At 36.2% G+C, this 26,473-nt stretch overlaps 1 long non-coding RNA gene across 2 annotated transcripts in view; it reads left to right on the forward strand.

The window, feature by feature from the left end:
- The window catches only part of LOC146399834 (uncharacterized), a 309,733-nt gene that overhangs the window by 235,420 nt on the left and 47,840 nt on the right, over positions 1 to 26,473 (forward strand). Inside the window, exons 8-9 of one of the 2 annotated variants that reach the window (XR_014815144.1) lie at positions 9,353 to 9,413; positions 20,763 to 20,931. This is a non-coding gene — a long non-coding RNA (uncharacterized LOC146399834). Of the gene's footprint in view, positions 1 to 165; positions 2,676 to 9,352; positions 9,414 to 20,762; positions 20,932 to 26,473 lie in introns of those variants that run through there. The other variant, XR_014815146.1, reaches the window with a different exon arrangement.

Genomic DNA, 26,473 nt, shown 5'->3' on the forward strand with positions numbered 1-26,473 from the left:
TTTGAACTGACAAAGAGTACACTGGATATTGAAGACTTCTGAAACAGAAATGTGGTATTTCTCATTAGTGCTTTTTTATTGTTTATATGTTGCAATGATAATATTTTTGATATATTCAATTAGATAGGATATATTATTAAAATAATTTTTTCTTTTATTTTTTAGGTATGGTTACTATAGAATTTAAAATTACATATGATGGGAGTTCCCACTGTGGTGCAGTGGAAACAAATCTAACTAGTACCCATGAGGATGCAGGTTCAATCCCTGGCCTTGCTCAGTGGGGTCAGGGATCTGGCATTGCTATGGCTGTGGTGTAGGTCACAGATGCAGCTCGGATCCCATGTTGCTGTGGCTGTGGCATAGACCAGCAGATGCAGCTCTGATTTGACCCCAGCCTGGATCTTCTATATGCCATGAATATAGCCCTAACAAGTAGAAAATAAAATAAAATTACATATGACACATGGGTCATATTACATTTCTATTGAACAACAACTGTTCTAAATTTCCCTCTTCTCCCTTTCCACCTATTTGTAATTATTTTGAGTAATAAGTAGAATGGAATGAGTTGGTATCAGTGGCTTTATACAGCTTTGTCTCATGGAAAGAAATAACAAAAAATTGCCCCATTAATAGATAAAGTGTTTGCTCTCTGTGAAAAAACAGGATCAGACATTTCAGCAAGGGTCTTTAACTTGACCTCTAATGTGACTGAATCTATAGTTAAACAGAAGTTTTAATTGCCTTACTAAAACACATTACCATGATTAAATGTGATTTACCCCAATCACTATAAGACAGTTTCAGGATATCATTTCAGATAAAAAATGGACATTGAAATTACAAGCAAAATGTTTATTGTAGTATATTATCAAGGAACATCCTTAAGGAACCAATCTCTTTGCATTTTTTAACGCCATCCCTGGAGTGTCAGCTTAATCCTTAGACTAGTTTTCTTGTTACGATAAGGTGGCTGCAGTGTTCTAAGAGACATCTATACCCAGAAAAGGAAATAAGCCACAGAAAAAAAGGGGCCATGTTTTTGGGGAGTTTCCTTTAAGAGTAATTAAACATTTAGCAGAAGCCATGTGGTAGACTTTCACATTTCATTAATTAAAGTTATGTCAAATGCTCATGATTAAACTTGTCACTGCCAAAGACAGCTTGGGAATGTCAGGACCTGTTGTCAAAGGATGCAGTCCACCTACTCTAAATTGCATAGCCTTGTGGAGGAGGGAAGATAATTGAACAAACCAGAGTTTTGAAAATAAGGAAGAAGGAGAAAGAGGCGTGTGGTTATGGATGTTGGGTAGATACCCACGAGTGACTGCTAAAACCACAGCTGAAATTTTTGTGGTAAATATTTTGAATTTTAAATTATTAATGCCAACACTCATACCAAATTAATTTCAGATATATAGTAACAGAAATAGGACATTACTGGGTTTTTTTTTTTTTTTTAAAGCAAAGCATAATTTTTCAAGGACAATGAATTTCTTGCTTTGTTTTTTTTTAACAAAGTTAAATTGTTTTATACTGATGTATTTTGATAGTTTTAAAATCAACCATTTAATATTATACACAAAATTTTACAGTCATATCTTGAAGATATAAGAAAACTGATATAAATAAAACAAAAAAAAAAAGAGAGGCCTTGATTTCTGGTTTTTCTTTCCTCTTGTTTTCATGGTACTTAATGTATTTCTCAGACAATAGGAGACCCAGCAAATCAATTTCCAATCCTGTTTTCTTAAAGATTTTGACTTTGGTCTGCAACTCTCACTATTTTGTTCATCATTTTGCACACTATCATACAAATATGCACTTGATCAACAATTAATATGATTGGAAATTCAAATAATTTGAGAGCTGGAAAGTCGTTCATATGTGATAAGTCCAAATTCTTTCATGTTATAGAAGATACAACAAGTACAAAGATCAGAAATCTTAGTAATACCCATTCATATTCTGTCAACAAATATTCAGTGAGTGTCTACAGAGTAGACACTGGAGTGTCACTGTGAGGTAGATGACAAGCATTATGATACTGTTTACATAATATAATATTATGTAATATTATTCACCATAATAGTGGTGATGAGAAACAGGCAGTAAGTAAGAAGTAGGAATTAGATAATTACTGAGAAAACAAATAGGGAAAACAGGAATAAATCGGATGGGGCATTAGGTGATCTCTTAGACCTCAAGTAGGAGAAACGTGAAGGGAGTGAAAGAGAACATTCTTGGCAGAGGGAACAAGAAGATCAAAGACCCAGAGGTCAGACAAAGCTGGGTCTGTTCAAGTAACCACAGAAGTCAATGTAAATGAAGGAAACTGAATAGTCATGGTGGACAGCTTAGCGGTCATCTAAACTAATGTCTGGGATGTAGACGAGGAGCAGACCATGAAAGACTTTTTTAAAAATTTTATTTTAATGTAGTTCCCATCGTGGCTCAGTGGAAACAAATCTGAGAACAGGTTTGATGAGAGAACACAAGTTCAATTCCTGGCCATACACAGTGGGTCCAGCTTTGCCACAAGCTGTGGTATAGGTTGCAGTCATGGCTTAGATCCTGTGTTGCTATGGGCAGCAGCTAGAGGTCGATTCGACCCCTAGCCTGGGAACTTCCATATGCTGCATGTATGACCCTAAAAAGACCAAAAAAAAAAATTAAGAGTAACCTAAAAATATTAGAGGATTTTACCAGGAGAAGGAATCGTTTGATTTACCTTCTTAAGAGATTATTCCAGTTTAGCTGTTACCTTGAAATGAATTAAAGAGTGGCAACAATGGAAAAGAGAAAAATCAGTTATACAGCTATTGCAGTAAGTCTAGGTATAACATCATGATGACTTGGACCAGGTTGGTAGCTGTATAATTTGTAAAAAAAACTTTTGCATTCAAGATATTTTTAAAAGATAAGGATTTACCAATGGGTTAAAAGTTATTAAAAATGAAGAGGTAAAGCACAGATTCTAGTTTTCTGGAATTATAAAGGTGGATAAGATGCCATAGGAATCAAGTGCATGTAGGAAACATTCCTAATATGTAGAAGCCCATAATAGAGCCAAGTGTAGATGACAACTGGCAATTGATCATGTGAATCTTTGTACTGATAGAGGGGAAGAGGCTCGGATCAAAACTCTGAGATATGTCATATTAGAGATTGGGCAGAAAGCAAGCGAGGACAGGAGACAAAGAAAGAGAAGCCAGTGATGGAGAAGATAGTAGGAAAGTGTGGTACTATTGCCAAGAGAAGAGAGATTTATTTCAATAGATAGAAATTTGATCTGATAGCATAAAGATCATTCTGACATTTGACAAATCAAATCAGTAGATTAGAAAGACAGAAGCCAGATTACAGGAAACTGAAAAATGCATTAGAGGTGAGGATATAGAGACAATACATGAAGACAATGTCTTTTTTCAAGAAGAGTAATATTAAAAAGGAGTAGAGAATTGTGGCCATATTTGATAAAATATATGCTGGTTCATCGATTGGTGTAGGTGTGTAACAGGGAAGAGGACAATCCTTGTTCTCAAAAAGCTAAAAAGTAGTGAGAGAAATAAGCAAGTAAACACATGATATGAATAGTGTGTATACACAGTTAAGTGCAGAATGGTACTGTAATCTGTGAGAAGTGGTAAGACTTTGCAGGTCAGAGTTATTTCCTACTCCTACTAGGTATGAACAAGCTGAAGCCTCAGAATTAGGAGACATTAACCAGGAGAAAGATATATGTGGAAGAGGATAACATGGCGGGGAAGGTAAATATTCAGAGGCAGGAAAATTTAGAGGCTGTGCCTATAACATGACCAGAAGAGAGCAGTGGGATTGAATGAATCCCCAACTTCCTAGTACAGCTGGAGCACAAGCCAGGAGGTGAGGAGTGGTGAAAAAGGAGATTGCAGAAGGAAAGTGTGCTTGTACATGTTTCTGTGCTGGGGGCCCTGAGGTAGCTGTAGCTGGGGGCTGGTCTGATATGACAGAGAAGGGAAGGAAGAAGGGAGAGGCTCAGTATGGATCAAGGCAGAGATAGGGCCATTATTAAATGTTATGAAGTTCACACAAAAGATTCTTTAAAATAATGTTAAAATAACACCAGACCCACCTCTCTCATTAGATATTTTGAAATAGTTTGTAAATAAGCATTACATTAATGCTAATGATGACATAAGACATGGGGGAGAAAGTGGCATTAATGTTGAAATCATAGGCTCCCTTAAACACTCTTTTCCCCTGGCTCACCCACTTGGAAAGTGAGGTAATACTTGCAGGAGATGCAGTTTTACTATTTTAATAAAATATAGTAAGTTTTCATCGTTTTTCATGATTATGGTATAATGATGGATAGAATAGTACACAGAAACATATATCACCAAAAATATATCCTACATCAATGAATCACTAACTTATATATTTCTTCTGGAAAAAAGAAAAACACAAACAAAAAGCATATGTATCATGGACATTACATGCTATTAAGATTTCTCCTAATATCTAACATAATATTTCCTTTATAATTATTTCCATAGATGTGGTGTTTACTTCAACCATACCAAACTTTATTAAGAAATCTAGATATAAATTAATGTATTAAAATTAAGTGCAATGTATCTAAACAATAGGCATTTCCATTTACAGTATGATTTTTACATTTATATATTTCCATTTAAACATATAATAGTCTTAGTAACAAATGTCTCTACCTGGAAAAATCAGAGAGATAAAAATAGAATCACTAGTCTATTCCCAACTTTATATGATATAAAAATTATTACCTAACCTAACAATTCAGCAATAGATTTTCATCTTTCACAATAGACACATCCAAAGGAAAATTCTGCAAGCTGCAATCTTGTTTTTTTCCTATAAAAAATAGAATTTACCTGGTACTAGTTATCCTATAGTGTTGATTTTGAAACTCATTAGAATTCAGAAAAATTTCTAAAAAATTTAGTAAAAGCTTTAATTTTTTAACATGATGAATGTCAAATTTAGAAATAAATGTGGAAAATCTTTTATATAGGGCATTTATGAAATCTATGTTCTTGTTTTTTGTTTTTACTGTATGCTAATAAATTCACCTTAGTAGAATTCCATATTTTTAAAACATCTAGTTGTTTTACTAAAATATGTCATTCCTGTGTCAACCAATATCACCAGATCTGCAAAATCTGAAGCATTCTTTTCCAAGGGATAAATTAGAGGCCTTGTCATGGACTGAAATAAAATCCAATAGGTTTATAAATAACTGATAATAATATCTTAGACTGATAGTCACTACTTACAAGATTATTCTATGCTACATATATGCATATGCTATGCTGTAACTTGTTACAAATAAGAAACTGACACAAGAGGTTAAGTAACTTGTTAATATCACAGAGTGATGAGTGTTGTAAGCAGAATTCCTTGATAAAGTACAGGACACTGAACCAAGTAAATTCAAATTTCAGATAAGTAATGACACTTTCTTCATATAAATGTGTTCCAAATAGCCTGCTGAATATAAAATTAGATTTCAAAATATACATTGATTATCTGAAATTCAAACTTAACTTGATATCCTGCATTTTTATTTGCTAACTCTGGAAATAAGTGGAATGGAGACTTATATCTGGTCTGTCTAGCCTCAGAGGCTGTACTCTTTCCCATTACCCTGAACCATTACTCCCTCTAGCAGATAAAAGCTTGATTAGAAGAAACAAACAAAAAAACCTAGGAGCAGGAGTACTTGAAATCAAATACTGGGCAAGGAAAACTTGAAGACAAGTAATATAGCACAAAAATTCTTCATTTGCTCATTCCTTAATATCATTAACATGGCTGTAATCTCTGCTGTATATAAGGAGCTTCCTATGTGCCAGACCCTATGTTTCTTGCTCTATGTACATTAATTCATTTAACTATTGGAGATTTTATTTCCATTTAACATTGAACTTCAGCGAGGTTAAGGGGCTCTTCTAATGCCACACAGCTGGGGCTTGGTTTGAAGCCAAAACAAGTGTTCCATGATGAAACTTAAACTGCAGTTTGTACCATTTAACGCTACTAGCCAGTGGTTCTCAAACTTTAGCATACAGCAGAGTCACGCTAAGAAGTATACCAATGACCCAGAGGTGGGCTAGTTAAAACACAGATTGCTAAACCTCATTCCCAGAGCTTCTGACCAACAAGTGTGGGACTCAGGAATTTACATCTTTTAACAAGTTCCTTGGTGATTCTCAAGCTGCTGATCTGAAGTTTTTTGTTTTTATGTTTTTTGTTTTTTTTTGAGAACCACCTGACATCTGCAATTCTGTGTCAGGTTTGTCTTAGTCCATTTGATTGCTACAACAGGATATCACAGACTAGATGTCTTATAAACAAAAATTTCTCATAATCCTGGAGGCTGAGAAGTCCAAAGCCATGGCTCCAGCAGATTCTGTGTCTGGTGAATTCCCACTTCCTGGTTGGTAGATGGCTGTTCTCTCACTGTGTCTTCACCAGAAAGAGGGGTGAGAAATCTCTCCTGGATCCTTTTTAAAAGGGCACTAATCCTATTCTTATGCCCCTAGGACTAATGACCCTTCCAGTGCCCCACCTCCTAGTAGCAATACACTGTGGAGAAAGTTTCAACATCCGAATTTTGGAGGAACACATCCAGTGTAACAGGATTTTTTTCTACTAACTCTGCAAATGTAAATGAAATGGAGTTTAGAAAACAGAAGCTGTAAGAAGATAAACCCTCTTTCCGTGAAGATGACAAAGGGCAGCTCGATGAGCACCTAAGACACTTTGTGGCACCTACATGGCATTCTGAGACTGTTAAAGTGAAACTTGGAGAGCATAAGCACAGCAGGCAATTTATGGCTCAGAGGGATCTAATTCAGGGACCGGGAAGAAATTAGTTTATTACCAATTTCATATGTTGCATATGTAAGCTGGTTCTCCTTCTAGAAAAAACTGTAGAAGGACTTAAGGACTATTTTTTTCTTCACTTTGGCTTTTTGAAGATAAAGTTTTCCTCTTTAGCATGAAATAAAATGTCTGCAAAACCCATCAGGTATTAATATTTGTTGCTAGTATTAGCCTAACCTTCCCCTTAGGCAATTTGGGATTGTGTAAAAAAATATTAAAAATCTATCATAAGATCTGACCCAGCAATTCTCCCTTTAGGTAGTTGAGATAAGAAAATTATTAAATTTTGACAGATTTATAAAGATATTATCACAGTATTGCTTCTCATAGAGGCAGTTGGTAACAAGCTAGATGAAACCTTTTACTGAAGCACCTCCTATATTACCCTCCCTCTGCTCCACTTGCCAGCTCTGTTGGTCTTCTCACTTTCCTAAACTGGCCAATCTCCTCTTCAATCCAGAGCCCTATAGACTGGCTCCTTCACCCTTCTCACATGTCACCTTAAGTGACACTTCTCTGTGTTTTTTCTAGTTCCTATACTTATCAAAATTAGTTATATGTGCATGTCATTGACTTATATATAACCGTTTACACCTGACCCATAATCTCTATGAAGGTAGTGGTCACGTCTGCTTTCAAGCAGGTCTCAAACAGAGCCTAACACTTAGTAAGCAATAAGTAGTTACTAAATAAATTAGTGGATAAATTCCTTTCTAGATTTGGTTTCATAAAATTTACGTTTCAGAATTCCGTAAATTGTCTAGATTATTTTCTGTAAAATGCCTTATATTGTGCAATTGCTATTCTCTAGGAGACATGTTATTAACTCCTGATTTTCCTTAAAATGATTCGATTACTTCTCTGCTTTATAAAAGAAAGCAATGCTTAATTAGTAGACAGGTTAAACTGGAACTTCCATTTGCCTGTTACATTTTCATTAACCTCACTAATCAAAGAGAATGCAAATGTTATCTTCCAGGCATAAGTCTTTTGAAGATTCAAAGGAAAAGAGGAGATGTGCATTGCATTATATGCATTTTTATGTCAGTGCCTTAAGCCTATGGCTACTTGCAGGGGATATCACCGTATACTCGATGTTGATAATCATCTGAAAAATTGAAAATTAGCCCTTAATAGAGAAACAGGTTTGTCCCCCAAACAAACAAAAAGCAAAACAAAAACAAAAACAATGTTCATGTGAAAGTGCTAGAAAATACACTAACTTAAGGTACTTTTCAGTAAAGCAATCAAATACCCCACAGTAAAAATTATAAGCTTCAGTTGTTCTGGGCAATTCAGTGTCTCTCCATGTTTGGACAAATTGTTCTACACTTATAGTGCTATGCTCTTTCTTAATGACATTCAGTTCACTTTTTATTAATTCTATTGCATTTATATAAGTTTGAAGCATGTACATCCCTGTAATGTTTAACTGAATGCTTTGCTCATGATAAGCCCTTTGAAGTATCTTTAAAATGAGCCTGAAAAAATAGAAGAAAAAATTTAGAGGGTTTAGCTTTATTTCTATGTTTGCAGTGTCTAAGTGTAAACCTATGACATTTGTTTGTATTTTATTTTATTAGTAGGATTCAATCAAAGAAGCAGAACTAGCAGGATATATATATATATATATATATATATATATATATATATATATATATATATATATATATATATATAAAATATAAGGGTTAGCTTGATTGTTGGGGCCAGGTAGGCATGCACAAAAACCATAGGGCAGACTGTCAGGAAGAGCAGAATGGAGTCCTGGGCCACAAGCTCAAACTGCAATCCATAGGATGGATTTCTTCTTCTTCAGGGAAGTCTTAGTTCCCTTAACTCCTTAAATTTGGCATACTTCATTTTTCTAGGATAATCCTTCATCATTAAAGTGCATTTATTATGAACTTAATACCATCTGCAAAATATTTCACAGAAACAACTAGTTCAGTATTTAATTGAATTACTAGGATTACAGCCTAGCCAAATTGACATGTTAAACTAACCATCACACCAGTATTCTCTTGAGAACTAAAATAACTGTGCCTTGAATAATAGTAAATAGAAAAAATTTCAACCAAAACATGTTCTTTCAGCTCTACATTATGAAAAACAAGAGTTACCCAAATAGAAATACCAAGATTTCTGTCTCATGTTACAGGTTGCTAGAAGAAAGACAGTGAATCAGAATTAAGATGATAAGAGTTTCAAGAACTATTGGAATGAAACCTTCTTTTAGACATATTAATACTTTGTGAAATTTCAGTGGTAAAATATCAAAATCTTGAAAAGTAGGAAAACACAAAGAATGTGTATGAAATGGATTATTCCAACCAGATCCTTCTTAAAAATGTCTGATTTTGTTTTATCTATTTTAATGCCAGACTTTCAATTATCTGCAAATTTGTGAATATTTTCATGAATGCAATTTTCTTTTCTTCAGAAAAGTGGATTTATTCAGGATCAACATAGAATGGTAACTCTGGGTCTGCGACCATGGCAAGGTGAGCTGCATGCAAGTCCCTGCATGACAAGGAAGATGAAACTTCTTTTTTTTAACACACAGTAGAAGTTTATTTCTCTCTTACATAGACTCAGTTGGGAAGTAAGCAATTCAGGAATGAGATGGAGGGACAAACAGCTCTAGGAATCATGCCTCCCCGCTCACCGCCCCACAACCCAAGCCCTTGACGGTAGTCCCCATGCTTGTGGTCAGAGGGGCTGCTGCAGCCCCAGCCATCATGCTATGGTTCAAGCCGACAGAGGAAGGAAAGGGCAGAGGCAGGGTCTGCCTCCTCCCTTTTAAAAATACTTTCAAGATATGTCACCCAATTTTTCTGCTTATGTCTCATTAGCCAGGGTTGAGTCACAGGATCACGCAGAGCTCTACGACAGACGCAGAGATATGTTTGTTGCTGGGTAGCCACAGGCTTTTTTTTTCTTTTTCTTTTTTTTTTTTTTAAGTTTTATTGAAGTATAGTTGATTTGCAAGGTTGTGATAATTTCTGCCATACAACAAAGGGCCTCAGTTTTACATGTACACACATCAGATTCTTTTCCCACATAGATTATCACAGAATATTGGGCAGAGTTCCCTGTGCTGTACAGCAGGTCCCCGTTGGCCATCCATTCCATATACCAATGTGTATATGCCAATTCTCAACCCGCAGTCCAGCCCTTCCCCTCTCCCCCACCTATGCCTTTTGTTTTCAAAATCTGTGATTCTCTTTCTACTCTACAAATAAATCCCTTTGTATCCTTTTTTTTTTTTTTTTTTCAGATTTCCTTCCCTAGCCTCTCTTTTGTCTCAACTTGAGATCTTGGACTTACATATTATTTTATTACTATTATTATCTGATTTTATTCTGCCTTTTTAGTCAAGACTTTATGTATCACTTATAAGTGGAATCTAGTAAAAAAAATGATACAAAACAATTTATTTATAAAATAGAATCAGGAATTCCCATTGTGGCTCAGTGAGTTAAGAACTCAACATAGTGTGTGAGGATGCAGGTTCGACCCCTGGCCTCATTCAGCTGGTAAAGGATCCGGCATTACCTCAAGCTGTGGCATAAATCACAGATGTGGCTCAGATCCAGCATTACTGTGGCTGTGGTGTAGGCCGGCAGCTGCATCTCCAATTCAACCCCTAGCCTGGGAACTTCCATATAGCACCAGTGTGGCCCTAAAAAGCAAAAAGCAAAACAAAACAAAACAAAACCAAAAAAAAACTATAAGAGACGAGAATTTTTTAAAACTCACTGTTTATATGATGTGTTATGGAACAATATTAAAAATTTATTAATTTTCTCCAATAATATATGTATTTCTTGAGCTGGGTGGTGGTCACATGAGGGTGTTAGTCAGAAATAATCACACCATTTCCCTCAATCTGTTCACTTCTTGTATGTATTTTTTACTTAGGTTAAAATGGTTGCTTTTAAAAATTCAGAGAGATAAGGTAAATGTAGATCAAAGATGACTTTGAAATTCTGAGATTAGGTGACAGGGGATAGGAAGAGGCTGATAGGAAAAAAGGAACATTAGTAATGAATCTGGCTTAATTCAATGGGGTATTTGTTAAATTTAGACTGAAAGAGACACGCGGAGGGGGAGGAGAAGTGGCAGAGAAAGAGGAGAGGAGAAGGAAGGGGAGATATTAATTCTCTTATTAATAGAGATAGAGAATGAAAGGACATTAAACTGGGTCTTTCTGTCTGAACAGCCTCATTTCAATAATCATTTGTTGAATTTCATTGTGCTTTTTAGAGCATATGTCATTTTTATTCATTTTAGTCTCAAAAAATTAGGGACTTTTCTGGTTCATTATTATAACCGATTGACATTTGTTAATACAATCTGGATAAATATAGACTTGAAGTTAATTATCTGTGTTTTATATTTTAGGTTCTATAGAAACTGCATTTTGTGTATGCTTATAAAATGACCAGAGAACCAACAAATACTGTAGTAGAGAGAATAATGCCAACCCCCCTGACCCCAGGCCAAAGATGTCCATATCCTAATCCCTAAAACCCAGGAGTATGTAAGTTTATGTCATAAAAGTACTTTACAGATGTGATTAAATTTAGAATTCTGCGATGAGATAATCCTGGATTAACTTGATGGACCAAATATAATCATAGAGTCCTTATAAGAGTGAGGTAGAGAAGTCAGTCAAAGAGGGCTATTTGACAACGGAAAGAGAGGTCAGAGTGCTATGGGAAAAGGGATAAGAGCCAAGCACGGCAGGTGGCCTAGAAGCTAGAAAAGGCAAGGGACTGCATTCTCCCCCTAGAGACTCAGAAGAAACACAGCCTTGCCATCCAGCTGAGGCTTCTGACCTCCAGACATGTAAGATAATAAATATGTGTTGCTGAAGCCACTTAAATTTATGGTAATTTTCTACAGCAACAACAAGAAACTAATACATATGGTAATACACTTCTGATGATTTTTGACCTTCCAGAAATCACAATATTTGTACCCCTAATGATATAGCAGTTTCAAAAGCATGCGTGGTGGCTTTCTGTCTTTGTTTTTGCTTTTAATGTTATACAAACAGCCTACCGAAGCTGAAAACATTACAGCACTGCCACTGAAAGAGCTGCTTTCCTTTTCTAATTATGAAACAATGCAATCATATTAGTAGCCAAGGTTATGACAGATACTGTTGGCTATATCCAGGCCATTACTAATTAAGTAAGAATCCATTTCCATCTTGACATCTCACTGTTACCACCTGGTTCAGCCTGATCCCTAATAGATGTTCTGAACTTGTTTTTACTCTCCTCCAATTTATTCTCTTTCCTGACAACAGCGTGTTCTTTAAAAAGCATGGACTTGATCATGCTTGGTCTTGGGCTTGCCTTTGTTTGTAGATAAAGACCTCCATTGTTAACAAAATCCTAAACATGCCCTTATGGTGTCACATGATTTAGCCCATACCTTTTTCACCAGCCCAGTCTGAAGCCCCTTATCTTTAACTGCACTGGTTTTTATCCCGGGGGTTTTGCACAAACTATTCATCTACCCGGATAGGCCTGTTCTGCTGCCTGCATGCTGACTTCCCCTCCAATCACCTAACTAATTTTTTCTCATCTTTCTGAACCCCATTCAAAAGGCATTTCTCTGCAGAGTCTTTTGTTTGTTTTTTTTTGTTTTTTACTTTATCCCAGATTAGGCCAATCTTCCCTTTTATAATCTTTCAGAACACCTTGAACGTTGTTTCATAAGAATTAACAAATCATGATTCAGTAACTAATTGCTGAATTTGTCACTTTAATTTTATCTTCTCTTATAACATAAGCTCTATGTGTTACATACTGCTCACGTCCCCGTACTTATGTGGTCCACATATAGGCATTCCATTCATATGTGTTTAAAGAATAATGAAGAACAAGATTTTGAGCCAGAAAATGCTAAATTTAGACCCCAGTTCTACTCATTTGTAATCTCTTACCTTATAGTATATCTTTATGGGCCACATGCTCTATTATCTGTAAAAGGGTCAGTGGCTTCTTCCTCAGCAGATTTTGTGAGTGTTGAACATAATACAAAGTAACTGGCACATACTAGGTACTTGGTAAACATTAGTGTTCATTAAAATTTACATCACTGGTTATCTTAGCTCACAGTCATCTTAAACTCTGCTCCTCAGAGTGCTATCAGCCATCCCTGCAAGCATGTTAGGAATACAGAATATGCAGACCTACCCCAGATCCTCTGAATCAGAATCCAATTTTGAACAATTACCCTAGGCAATTCTCCCATTAAAATTTGAAAACCGCTATATTTAGATTTCATTCTTTTCAATCGTTTGGCCCAGTTTGGGGAGCTATCTGATCTCAAACAGTTTTGTTTGTTATCTGATCTAATTTGATTAAATTGAAAGGAAGCTGAGAATCTTTTTTATTATTAGAGTCTTACTTTGTCTTTGACCTCCCATTCTTGATTAAACATACTTATGCTTGACATTGATCTGCTGTGCACTGGCCAAGTAACTTCCAGTCCCATAGCTAGCACCCCGATGGAGGGTGCTAAGAAAGATGTGTACTTACCTTTGAAAGAAAAGGAAAGCTTTGACTGCAGTGTGCCTGTAAGAGTAGAGTCTGGCAATGCAGCTCAAGCAAACTTCATCACTAGCCAAGCTCCTTATGGGATAAGTGCCTAAAGCAATAGTGTAGGTAACACAATTACTGCTTAACAAATTGTCTCCAAGTTTCCTTGAGATAAAATAACCCAGATTTCATTGTTGTGATAGAAACAACATTGTGAAAGAATGAGACTTGTCTTGGGAGACTGTCAGAGAAATTTAGTACTGTGTAGGGACGGGCTATATTTTTCTTACTATTCAGCTAAGTGTCATATAGGAACTTGTTTCCAGTTTTCGTCTCAAAAGCATTGGCCTGCATCTTGTCTTGCTTGGCATCCCTGCAGAGCTGGGCCAGGAACTAAAGTCCCTTTGACGCTGATGGGAGCTCTGTGCTTGGATTAGCCGTATAGGATTTGTGCAGTACAACAAGAAGTAGGCCTGTTTTTTATACAGGGGTTTGTGTAACCACCGGGGGAAATTACTATTACTCAGAAGGATAGCTCTTACAGCAGTCAAGACATTTACAGTTTTAAGTCAACTTTAGTTTTGTTTTTTTTTTCCTTTCTTTATTAGTCATTTACTCAGTACTAGCAACATATTCTCAGAACGCAAATGCCTACCTTAATTAAAACTACATTGAAAAAATAGCTAGGAGACTTGCATGCCAGTCCAGCCCTGCTACTTAACTGATAGTGTATCTTTGGGGAAACCACCTTACCTCTCTGAACTTTAAGGAAATTGGATTAGATAATCTCTAGAGCCCTTTCCAGAGGAAATTTCTATGATTCAAGACATTAATTTAAAAAGAACCTCTTTAAAAAATAAAAAACAAGGATCAAGATAAGTTTTCCTAAGTCCAAAGATGGCATTTAGAGAGTCTGTGAAGTCTCTGTAGAATGCCTGTGAGCAAACATGACATGTATAAAATTGTCTGTGTTTGCCTATAGGCATTCATGGAGAGTCTCTACGGCTTTCACCAGATTCTTTAATGGATCTGCAACTCCAAATTATAAAAAGAATGTGACAGGAGCACAAATTAGGAGTTAAGAGTGCAGCAGTTCCTGTTGTGGCGCCGCAGAAATGAATCCGACTAGGAACCATGAGGTTGCGGGTTCCACCCCTGGCCTCGCTCAGTGGGTTAAGGATCTGGTGTTGCCATGAGCTGTGGTGTAGGTCGCAGACATGGCTGGGATCCTGCGTTCCTGTGGTTGTGGAGTAGGCAGGCAGCTTAGCTCCAACTGAACCCCTAGCCTGGGAACCTCCATATGCCATGGGTATGCCCTAAAAAATAAAAATAAATAAATAAATAAAAGAGTTCAGAGCGCCTAATCGAAAGGAAGCTGAACATGATCACCAAGGTTATCTTTTTTTAATTTCTTGAATAAAATTATTAGCCATGATTAACCATGTGATAAAGCCACAAACATCCTTGCTTCCTCTCCCCCTGCCCCGACGAGATCATTTATCCTGTGCTTGGCTAATCTTATAAATTTCTTTTTATTCAAACCAATTAGAAATCAACTCAAATAGTGTTAAAACCACTACCTCAGGGGCAATTCAGTAGTCATGGAAAATTAGAAAAATATTTAAAAAACAATCAGTTTCTATAAGAGAACCCCCTGTAAGTTTTAAAGGATAATGCTGCTTTTCTAGAAAAGAATTATTTTAAAGGTGTAATTCTTTGTAACTGTAGGATCTTGACAACTGCTTTGGATTTATTTCTTTCATATTCTTCCAAAATTGAATTCTATCAAATGCCATACATATTCTTGAAGAAAATGTGATTTGCTACAGCCAATTCTCTTTTGTTTACTCTATCATTTGAGAGAGACTGACTGCCAACATGCCTATGCAAGTTAATTTGCTTATCTTATGTCTTCCTTTATACTAGTATCTTTGATCAGATTCATCTCTATGAATAATTTGGGGCCACATAATTATTTTGAAAATGTTAGGCCCATTTCAAATAAAATTTTTGCAAAGAAAGTGACGCCGGCATTGGGTAAAAATCTTATCTTTCTAATCTTGTTGTTTTAATTCATATTTTACTTGTGTGATAATAGAGAGATTTTGTGCTTTCAATAATCAGTGCCTTGCAGTTTTATTTTAAAAACCACATCTTTATATCAAGATGGAACAGATGGAAGCTTCATTACTTAAACAAATGTCTACACCTTAGGGCAGAAACTCAGGATCATAATCTTGACAAAGAATTTAGGACTATTTCAGAAAAACTGGATTTTCTTCTAAGTGGCAATCTAATCACATTCACAAATTTGCTTTATAAAATAAACCAGTGGTTTCCTCACATCTGCTTCCTACTCTTCTTTATTTCTTCTTTATTTCAACTCCTCGTTATTTCCTCTAATGAAGCTTTTCCTCTAATAAAGCTAATAATCAAGTTTTTTCAGCTTCATATGATTATGCAACCAACCTGCTGTGGAACAGATTTTAATGGGTAGTGATAGTCAGGATTTTTGTCCTAGTTTCCTAACCAGTTCAACTATGTAGAACCTAGGCTTCTAACTCCCAGAAAGTCAGAAATATGACTATTCTCACTGGGAGGAACAGTGCTGGTGAGGAATGGAGATTCCAGGGCCAACTGTTTTGGATCCAGGAACTGCATACTCCTTTTCGAGGATATGTTTCATTTTTCAGGGATGAGTGTAAATAGGCCCACACAGCCTCCAAGGGACATAAATAGAACCCTGCCATTATCTACTAATACACAGTGAAGTAAATTGTATCCCACCCTTTTACTCGCTATCTCAGCTGAATAAGCTTCAAAGTCTGCTAATTTATTTGGGGACAAAGAAAACAATTGGAATCTTTTCTTAGCGGGTTCAATTTAGAGTTTAGACTTTGCTGATAATTTTTCTTTGGCTGATAATGAAAATTGCTGGCATATTTCCCAGCCTGGATAGTTATCTATAAATAAATAAAGTCATATGCTAGTTTGGTCAGAAAGAACATAATATTAGAGCTTGCAGCAGATAGTTAAAACGCCTACTGGGAAAGATCTATTCTGCTGCAAGAAATGGAGCAATTAGAGATACATCAGTGCAGCTTTGAGTTAGTGGTATGCTCAATTTAAAGTGCATATATGATGATTTATGTATAAAGTACATAAAAAGTAGACCCCTATCTTCTTTCATGGGTACTATGCCTTCTAAATAACTAGTTGTTTGATTACAGATTTTAATACTTATTGATCAACTGATGGATTATAATACATTTAATAAGAAGCAATCAAGAATAGAAGAAAACGTGGAGTTCCCATTGTAGCTCAATGCATTTAGGACACAATGCTGTTTCTGTGAGGATGCAGGTTCAATTCCTGGCCTCATTCATTGGGTTAAGGATCCGGTGTTGCTGCAAGATGAGGCCTAGGCCTCAGCTGCAGCTCCAGTTTGACCCCTGGCCTGGGAACTTCCATATGCCACAGGTGCAGCCCTAAAAAGAAAAGGAAAAAAAAAAAAAAAAAGAATAGAAGAAAAGAGCAAAGGTCCTATCTATAATCGTTGAGTTGTAGTTTTAAGTTTTGTCCTTTCGTTTGGCAAGGGGGACAGAGGTAAAGGCTGGAAAATAGGCACCACACAAGTAATGAGAATAAAGCATCACAAGTGCTACGAGAGACAAAGTACAGGAACTCCTTCTGGGCTACTCCTCTCTTTTATAACTATTTCCTAGCTTCTCTACTTGGCTGAATTCATCTCAACCTTCAAATCTCAGGATAAATATCACTTTCTCAGAAAAGCCTTTGATTACACTGATTATTATTTATAGATAACTATCCAGGCTGGGAAATATGCCAGCAATTTTCATTATCAGCCATGTGTCTGTGCTTTTCTTTCATAGCAGTAAATACATTGGTGTTAATATCATTATGTATATGGTTTTTGGTCTTTCTTTTTCTTCTTTAGATTTAAAAGTTCCATAAGAGCAGGAACCATTTTTTTTTTTTTTTTGTCCTCTGTCATATGAGTGCCTCATCCTTTACCAGTAATAATCTTAAAAAGCTAGCACGTCACCTACTATGTGTTGGACACTGTTTTACATTCAGACTTATTTATTAACAGCCAAAACCTCTTTGAGGCAAGTGTGATATTTCTCATTTTACAGATGGAGAAATTGAGGTAAAGAAAATTTATTTATTCATTTATTATTTTTTGTGTGTCTTTTTGCCTTTTCTAGGGCCTCTTCCTGCAGCATATGGAGGTTTCCAGGCTAGGGGTCTAATCGGAGCTGTAGCTGCTGGTCTACACCACAGCGACAGCAACGTGGGATCCTTAACCCACTGAGCAAGGCCAGGGATCGAACCCACAACCTCATGGTTCCTAGTTGGATTCATTAACCACTGAGCCACACATGGGAACTCCAAGAAAAAGAAAATTTAAATAACTTCTATGACCTAGTGCAGCTGCTAAGAAGCTAAGGCTGGATTTAAATTCAGACACTGTGGTTTCAGGGTTTGTGCTCTTAATCATTGTGTTATACTGCCTTTTTTTTTTTTTTTAACTTTATGGCCACACCTGCACCTGCAGGAACACACTGAGCCAGACTGGGGATCAAACTCTTGCCTCTGCGGTGACCTGAGCTGCTGTAGTCAGATTCTTAATCCACTGAGCCACAGCAGGAACTTGGTGTTATACTGCTCTTATAGTAAATTTGTATTAAATAAATAAACAAATAAATGAACTAAAACCTATCTCAAAGGGACTTTCTAACTTTAGTAGTCATGAAAAGCCTTTTGAAGACGTGCTAAATTAAATGAGACCTAAAGGTATGAACAGAGGTAGAATTTAGTCCAAGAGAGGTGGGGAAGGTTTTGTGCAGGGCAAATGGAGGTGCAAGAAGGAGGTGGGGAATTAAAAATCAGCACAGAGTTTGAGATTCCAGTGTGGTGTGCCAGAGACCCTGGTGATTAACAATTGAGTATGTTTCTCTTGAGCTTAAAATATAAGTCTAAGCTGGAAATATAAATTTGGGATCGTTATGTAGTAACTGAAGCCATGAGAACCCAAACCAGAAGCTGAGAATGACTAAGACAGGTGGCCTAGGACCTGTCCAAGTGAACCACAGTGTGTTAATATTTCATAGTTTTGGGTTCACCTTCTGTAAAATGTCAATACAGAAAATGTACTCAAGAGCATTCGTGTTAGGCTGTTATGAAACAACTGTGAAACTTGGGCACATGGAGCATATTCGCCAAAAGTTAGTTTCTTTTCCTTTCCTTCTATATACTTACTATGATTTTAAAAAGTAATCTCAGAAATGGAGATTAATGAACCCGACTAGCATCCATAAGGAAGCGGGTTCAATCTCAGACCTTGCTCCGTGGGTTGAGGGTCTGGCGTTTCCATGAGCTGTGATGTAGGTCACAGAGGCGACTCAGGATCTGGCGTTGCTGTGGCTGTGGCATGGGCTGGCAGCTATAGCTCTGATTTGACCCCTAGCCTGAACCTCTACATGCCATGGGTGAGGCCCTAGAAAGTAAAAAAAAAAAAAAAAAAAAAAAAAAAAAAAAAAAAAGTAATCTCAGAAACGAACAATGACATTTAAGAGAATATTTTAAAGTCCAGATAGAAAAGATTAGCTATCTATGTCTAACTAACAGTTTACTACATCTATTGCATTTTTAATTTAACCAACTGTATTTTTATTTCTAGAATTCTACTTGTTTATTTTTCAGATTGACTCCTACTTCATTGTTTTTACTTATGGTTCTTTTGTTTCCTTTAATCATTTGGAATAAATTTATTGTGACCATCCATCAAAGAATAGATGCTAACTCCCAAGGATAGGAGTTGGAAAGGAAAAAATATGATTCTGTTTCTTTTTTCTTTTTTTTTTTTTTTTTTTTTTACCTTTTCTAGGGCTGCACCCGTAGCATATGGAGGTTCCCAGGCTAGGGGTCGAATCGGAGCTGCAGCCACTGGCCTACGCCACAGCCACAGCAACGTGGGATCTGAGCCATATCTGCGACCTACACCACAGCTTACGGCAACGCCAGATCCTAACCCACCGAGCAAGGCCGGGGATCAAACCCACAACCTCATGGTTCCTAGTCAGATTCGCTAACCATTGCACCATGACGGGAACGCCTGATTCTGTTTCCTAATTAAATGAAGATTTCTATTCAAACCCCAAAAATAAGAGGCCAAATTTTTAAAAATAAAAAAGTACTATAAACTCACTTAGTCTCAGTCTCAGATTTCCTTTTGACTTGCTTTGGAGTTTTTTCTTTTGTTTTATTTTCAGACCTAAAATATATGCATTTTCCTGATTTAGTAATGACAAAGGCATCAACATGCCTGTATTGCAGGACTAAAGAGCAAAACTTGGTACTTTAGAAAGGAAAGCATCTTATCTGATCATGAGGATTAGGATTTAAAGATGCTAGAATGGACTCTAAAAGAGGTTTTTCTTGAAGAAGAAAATGATAGATATTTTTGACTAAGTTCTTTAAGATGCAAGTATCCTCAAATCAGCTCATAAATATAGGGCTTAACATGAACTGTAGATAATTACAGAGATGGAATTATCCCAGAGACAGGGCCTGGGTGTTAACATGGCCTGTTCTCTTATAAGAATTCAATGAGCTCCTTCACCAGATCAATGTATTACATTAGCTCCCCACAGGATCTGAAGGGGAAAAGCATAGTTAATAGTTTGAATAAGTTTTCTACACACACACACATACACACACACAGAGCACACACATGTAAACACACACACACACACACGAAGCTGCTGCTTTCTAATTCATTCTAAGAATTTTCTTTATGCTAGCTCAAACCCAAGAGTTGTATCAGTAGCTAAAATGAAATTATTATAGACATTGTGATTGTAATTCATATGCTCTGGTTTAGTGAAAGTTTTCATCATTCTAAAGTGCCTGACTATAATGGAAAATGACTGCATAATTTTTATTTAAAAATCTCTCTTTAGTTCATTGGACACATATAACTTCATCCTTCTATGCCCGTTTTGATGTAGTTTTGAAAAAGTCACACAGAAATTCATACTAAGTTAGAAAATGTCAAGTACATTTTATTTTATGTTTGACAATTGATAGATTCTTTCGTTCAATTTCTTCATTTTATTTCCTTAGATGTGAAGAGTTTTGCTCAGATTAATATGCAGAGTTCCGTTAAATAGACCTGCTTTAAGACTTGGTGATAAAGTGCATTTGGGGTTCTAAATTCTCTGTTCCCTTTGAATCACCAGATGATTTCCTGTCCTGTCTTTTTCACAGCCTCTAGCAATTCCTGCTTTAGAAAAGGTCAGAGATCCTAAGGGCATTTCTCAAATGATTCTGAATTGGTCCTGCTACCTATCCACTCCTCACCCCAATTCCTCCTGTCTACTACATTGTTCCAGAGATGAGCTCTTTACTGTCCTCCAGAAGCCGACAGTCTTACAAAGTAAGACAATCATGGGATATGCTATATATTTATGTTATGTGTTTATGTATAAATACAACTAACTGTTATAAAATAATGCTTTAGTATCACCGAAGATAAATCTTTTGACTTTCTTGAAGTGGTATTGTATCTATACTGTGGATGTACACAATATTTGAGCTGGGCCTTGAGGAATGAGAGAAGGGTTGGGAAAGGTAATTGAAGAGGCTGCTTGAGTAGAATTTGTGAAACAAGCAAAAGTACACCTTGAGGGGAGGGGGGCAAGTAGTTTGCTATGTTTAGACTTTAAAACACAGAACATAGAGTGAGGGAGCAGCAGCAAGAAATTACGATGCTGGGAAGTGAGGCAGTGGCCAGGCTTCAGCAACTGAATGAAAGTTAAGGCGTTTGGGGGGAACTAATAATGTTTCTTGGATGTAATGAAAGAATACACTTGTTCAAGCATAAATTATAGAAGATTAGAGTTGGTAGTAAAAATTGAATTGCAATTTGATTGAGATTGCATTTGAGATGTTCTCAAGCTTAAGGGCATCTAAGAGTCACTTGGTAAGTGTATTCAAGTGAAGATGCTAGATCCTATATCACCCTGTATAGAGAGGGCCCAGGGATGTGCATTTTAAGTGAGTTCCCCAAGGGATTCTTTTGGGTCAGTTTAGGGACCCTACCTTGAGAAACAGTGGATTAAAATATCATGTAGAAAGTAAACAGAGGTAGTGAGAGTAGAAAGTATTTTTTCAAGAAGCTGAAAAAGAAAAGAGAAAAGGGAAAAAAGATAAAAGGAAAGAGGAGAAAATGGTTAAGAATACAAACTCTGGATTCATAATTTATAGGTTTGCATCCTGGTGCCACCAGTCATTTCTGTGGGATCTTGGGTAAATCATTCTGCACTATAGTCTCCCGCATGTAAAATGGGAACAATCATGGCCTCTAGTGCATAGGATTTTATGAAACTTATATGATAAGTAAAATGATTTGGCTTATTTCTGGAAGATAGTAAGTCCTCAGTACATCTTTGGAATAATTATTATTGCTGACATTATTGTTTGAGGAAGCAGTAAGATAAAGAAATATTGTTTTCAAATATTCAAAACCTCTGCTGGTGGAATAAAGGAGAGTTGTGCAACACACACACACACACACAAAATCCATTCTTTTTTTTTTCTCCCTGTATAGCTGTTTTGGTACCTACCATTAATTTTTAACAAGTAATAAGAATATATAGTGAAGGAAGTTTTTTGAGACAAAGTTCATTTCAAAATCTGAAAACAGCAAATAACCACTTTATGTTCTGAAAGGAAAATTAAGTTTATTTATTAAATAAACCTAGATCATGTTCTCTTTTTTGGATATTCAAGATGCATCATATTTTAAGTCCATGACCATTATTTTGTTTTTAGGTATTTTATAGCTGTGTGAGTGCTGATGATTGTCTTGTAGATAAGAATATAATTGATCAGAGAGTGTCATGAGCATAATGTTCTTCCTTTTTCTGTTTTTTTTTTTTTTTGGTATCACTGGGTCCTTTATTTATTTCTTTATTTACATGCATCACATTATTATTATTATTATTATTAAAGTATAGTTGATTTACAATGTTTCATCAAGTTCTATTGTACAACAAAGTGACCTAATCACACACATTTCCCTGTGCTGTATAGTAGGATCCCATTGCCCATCCAAATATAACCATTTGCACCCCCCAAACCCCCAAAATACCCATCAATCCCACTTCCCCCCACCCCCCCAAGGAACCCCAGGTCTGCTTTTCTTTTTTTTTTTTTTGGCTATTTCTTGGGCTGCTCCTGCGGCATATGGAGGTTCCCAGGCTGGGGGTCGAATCGGAGATGCAGCCACCAGCCTACGCCAGGGCCACAGCAACGCAGGATCCGAGCCACGTCTGCAACCTACACCACAGCTCACGGCAACGCCGGATCGTTAACCCACTGAGCAAGGGCAGGGACCGAACCCGCAACCTCATGGTTCCTAGTCAGATTTGTTAACCACTGCGCCACGACGGGAACTCCCAGGTCTGCTTTTCTTAGCTGCGATCTGTTCCTGTTTTTTGTTTGTTTGTTTGTTATTTTTGGATAGGATCATCTGTTCTATATTTTAGATTCCACAATTGAGTGTTATAATACGGTATTTGTCTTTTTCTTTCTGGCTTATTTCACTTAGTATGAGAGTCCCTAGATCCAACCATGTTGCTGCAAATGGCATTAGTTTGTCTTTTTTATAGCTGAGAAATATTCCATTGTGTGTGTGTGTGTCTATATATATATGTATAAAATTTATACTATTTCTTCTCAAACCATTCTTCTGTTGATGGACATTTAGGTTGTTTCCATGTCTTGGCTATTGTGAATAGTGCTGCTATGAACATAGGGGTGTATGTAAATTTTTCAATGAAAGTTTTGTCCAGATATATGCCCCACAGTGGAATTGCTGGATCATATGGTAGCTCTATATTTAGTTTCCTGAGATACCTCCATACTGTTTTCCTTAGTGGTTGTACCAATTTACATTCCCACCAAAAGTGGAGGAGGGCACCTTTTTCTCCACACCCTCTCTAGCATTTGTTATTTGCTGACTTGTTAATGTTGGGCATTCTGACTGGTATGAGGTGATAACTCATTGTAGTTTTGATTTGCATTTCTCTAATAATTAGTGATATTGAGCATTTTTTTCATATGCCTGTTGGCCATCCATATGTCTTCTTTGGAGAAATGTCTATTTGGTTCTTCTGCCCATTTTTCTATTGGGCTCAAAATCCATTCTTGAATCTGGATCTCAGAGCTGGAGAAATGAATGGAATAAAATACACAAGTGGTTCACCTTGCTGAGAAAGACGTGGAAACTTTTTAGAAGCAGAAGTAAAAGGAGAAAGTATTAGAATTTAAAATGTATCTCTATTTGAACTAAACCACACTGCAAATTATCTTCCCTAAAGTTTTGTTCCAGTCATACCATTCTCCTACTTGAAAGTCTTCAAAGGCTTTGTCATGTCTTACTGAATGAAGCATCAACTCCCTAATGCTATAATGCAGGTCTTTGACAAAATACTTCCAACATCCATCTGAGCCACAAAAATGTATCTTGTGATCTTTTAAAACACAACTATTTTCTTGAATATTGCCAAGAATTAATAAAAAATCTGTTTTCTATTTCCAATACAAATTGTGACTAATTTAAGTACAAAAGGACTATCATGGGTATCTAAGGAAGTGCAAAAATAACACACCATAAAACAAAAATAAGTAAAAAATAAAACAAATCTCATAATGTTTGGGGACCAGTTCAGCTTTTCAGACTCAGTACCAGGACTGATTGTGTTTCTTTTGTTAATTAAAAAACTATTCATGTATTCATGACCATTGGTAAATATGGTAAGGCAGAGTGTTTGCAGTAAGGGTAAGAGATCAGGTTCAACTCTGCTTTTAGAGGAAAAGTGGAGATTTATAGTCAAGGAGCAGGGTGGAGGTCAGTGGATGAAAATTATTAAGAGAAAACATCATGGCTAGGGGATTTTTTTTAAATTGAACTATAGTTGATTTACAATGTTGTGTTGGTTTCAAATGTACAGCAAAATGATTCAATTATATACATATATATGTGTGTGTGTGTGTGTGTGTATATATATATAAATATATATTCTTTTTTCCATTACAGGTCATTACAATATATTGGGTACAGTTCCCTGTGCTATACAGTACATTCTTTCTGATTATCTATTTCATATATGTGTATATTTTAATCCCAAACTCCTAATTTATCCCTCCCCCTTCCCTTTTCACTTTGGTAACCATAATTTTTTTTGTTTTCTGTGCCTGTGAGTCTATTTGTGTTTTTTCAATGATTTTTATTTTTCCCATTATAGCTGATTTACACTGTTCTATCAATTTTCTACTGTACAGCAAAGTGACCCAGTCATATATATATATGGTATATATATATATACTTTCTCACATTATCCTCCATCATACACCATCATAAGTGACTAGATAGAGATCCTAGTGCCATATAGCAGGATCTCATTACTTATCCATTCCAAAGGCAATACTTTGCATCTATTAACCCCAAATTCCCAGCCCATCCCACTCCCTTATAAATAAGTTCATTTGTATAATTTTTTTTTTAGATTACACTTGCAATGATGTGGCATTTGTCTTTCTCTGTCTGGCTCACTTCACCTAGTATGATAACCTCATGTCCATGCTGTTGCAAATGACATTATCTAATCTTTTATTTCATAGATGAGTAATATTCCTTTGTGTATGTATACCACATCTGTATCCATTCATCTGCTGATGCACATTGAGATTGCTTCTATGTCTTGGCTGTTGTAAATAGTGATGCTATGAACATTGAGGTGCATGTATCTTTTAGAATTACGGTTTTCTCCGTATATATGCCCAGAAGTCAGATTGCATCAAAATGGATTAAAGACCAAAATGTAAAACAGGATACTAAATCTCTTAGAGGAAAATGTAGGCAGAACACTCTTTGACATAAAATGAAGCAGTATTTTTTGGATATACTCCTAGGGTAACAGAAATAAAAGGAAAAATTAATAAATGGGTCCTAATTAAATTGAAAACCAAAGGAAAGCATAAACAAGACAAAAAGACATCCTACAGAATGGGAAAAAATATTTACAAATGATGTGACCTACAGGGATTAATCTCCAAAAATTAAACAAATGGCTCTTTCATTTCAATATCCAAAAACAAAAACAAATGACCCAATCAAAAAAATAAGCAAAAGATCCAAATTGACATTTCTCCAAGTAAGACAGACAAATGGCCAAAAGGCACATGGAAAGATTCTCAACATGCTAATTGCTAGAGAAATGGAAGTCAAAACTACAACAAGGTATAACCTCACACCAGTCAGAATGGCCATCAATCAAACAGTCTACAATAAATGCTGGAGAGACTGGAGAAAAAAGAACTCTCCTACATTGTTTTTTTGGGGAATGTAATTTGGTACAGCCACTATGAATAACAGTATAAAGTTTCCTTAAAAAACTAAAAAAAGAGCTACCATATGATTCTGCAATGGCTAGGAGAATGCTTGTTAGACTGGTTGAACAGAATTCTCTCTAAAGGCAGGCTAGAGTGGTAAGCTGTTCAGGGTGGTAGATGAATAGTTTGATAAGCTATTAAGGTTGAGAGACTTCTCCTAAAGAGATCCAGCAGAATTCTTACTGAAATTGAGCTAAACTGGTCAAGGACTTGGCTATCAAGAGCTCCCAGTATTTGTGCATCTCATTTAAAAATACCAAAATCTGAGAAGAAAGAATCTGACTGGTTTAGCTCAACTCAGTATCCACCTCAGGTATGGTCAACACAGCAAAGTACCAACGTGCAAAGATGGATGCTCTATGTGTATTGGAGAAGTCCTTATAGAGGCAATAAAGATTGTTTTTTTTTTTTTTTTTTTACTACTAATCACTCTGCATGGAATAGCTCCTCCCTGTAGTATTTTAGGGCCCTTTCACAGTTATATCCTTCATTGAAATTTTCCTTGATCCCCCTAAGAGATT

The sequence above is a fragment of the Sus scrofa genome, chromosome 9, assembly GCF_054392235.1.
Source record: "Sus scrofa isolate SSC_HxYL_T2T_F1_AM1 chromosome 9, Sscrofa_HxYL_maternal_Yorkshire_Landrace_v2.0, whole genome shotgun sequence".
In the NCBI taxonomy this organism is placed as follows: Eukaryota; Metazoa; Chordata; class Mammalia; order Artiodactyla; family Suidae; genus Sus; species Sus scrofa.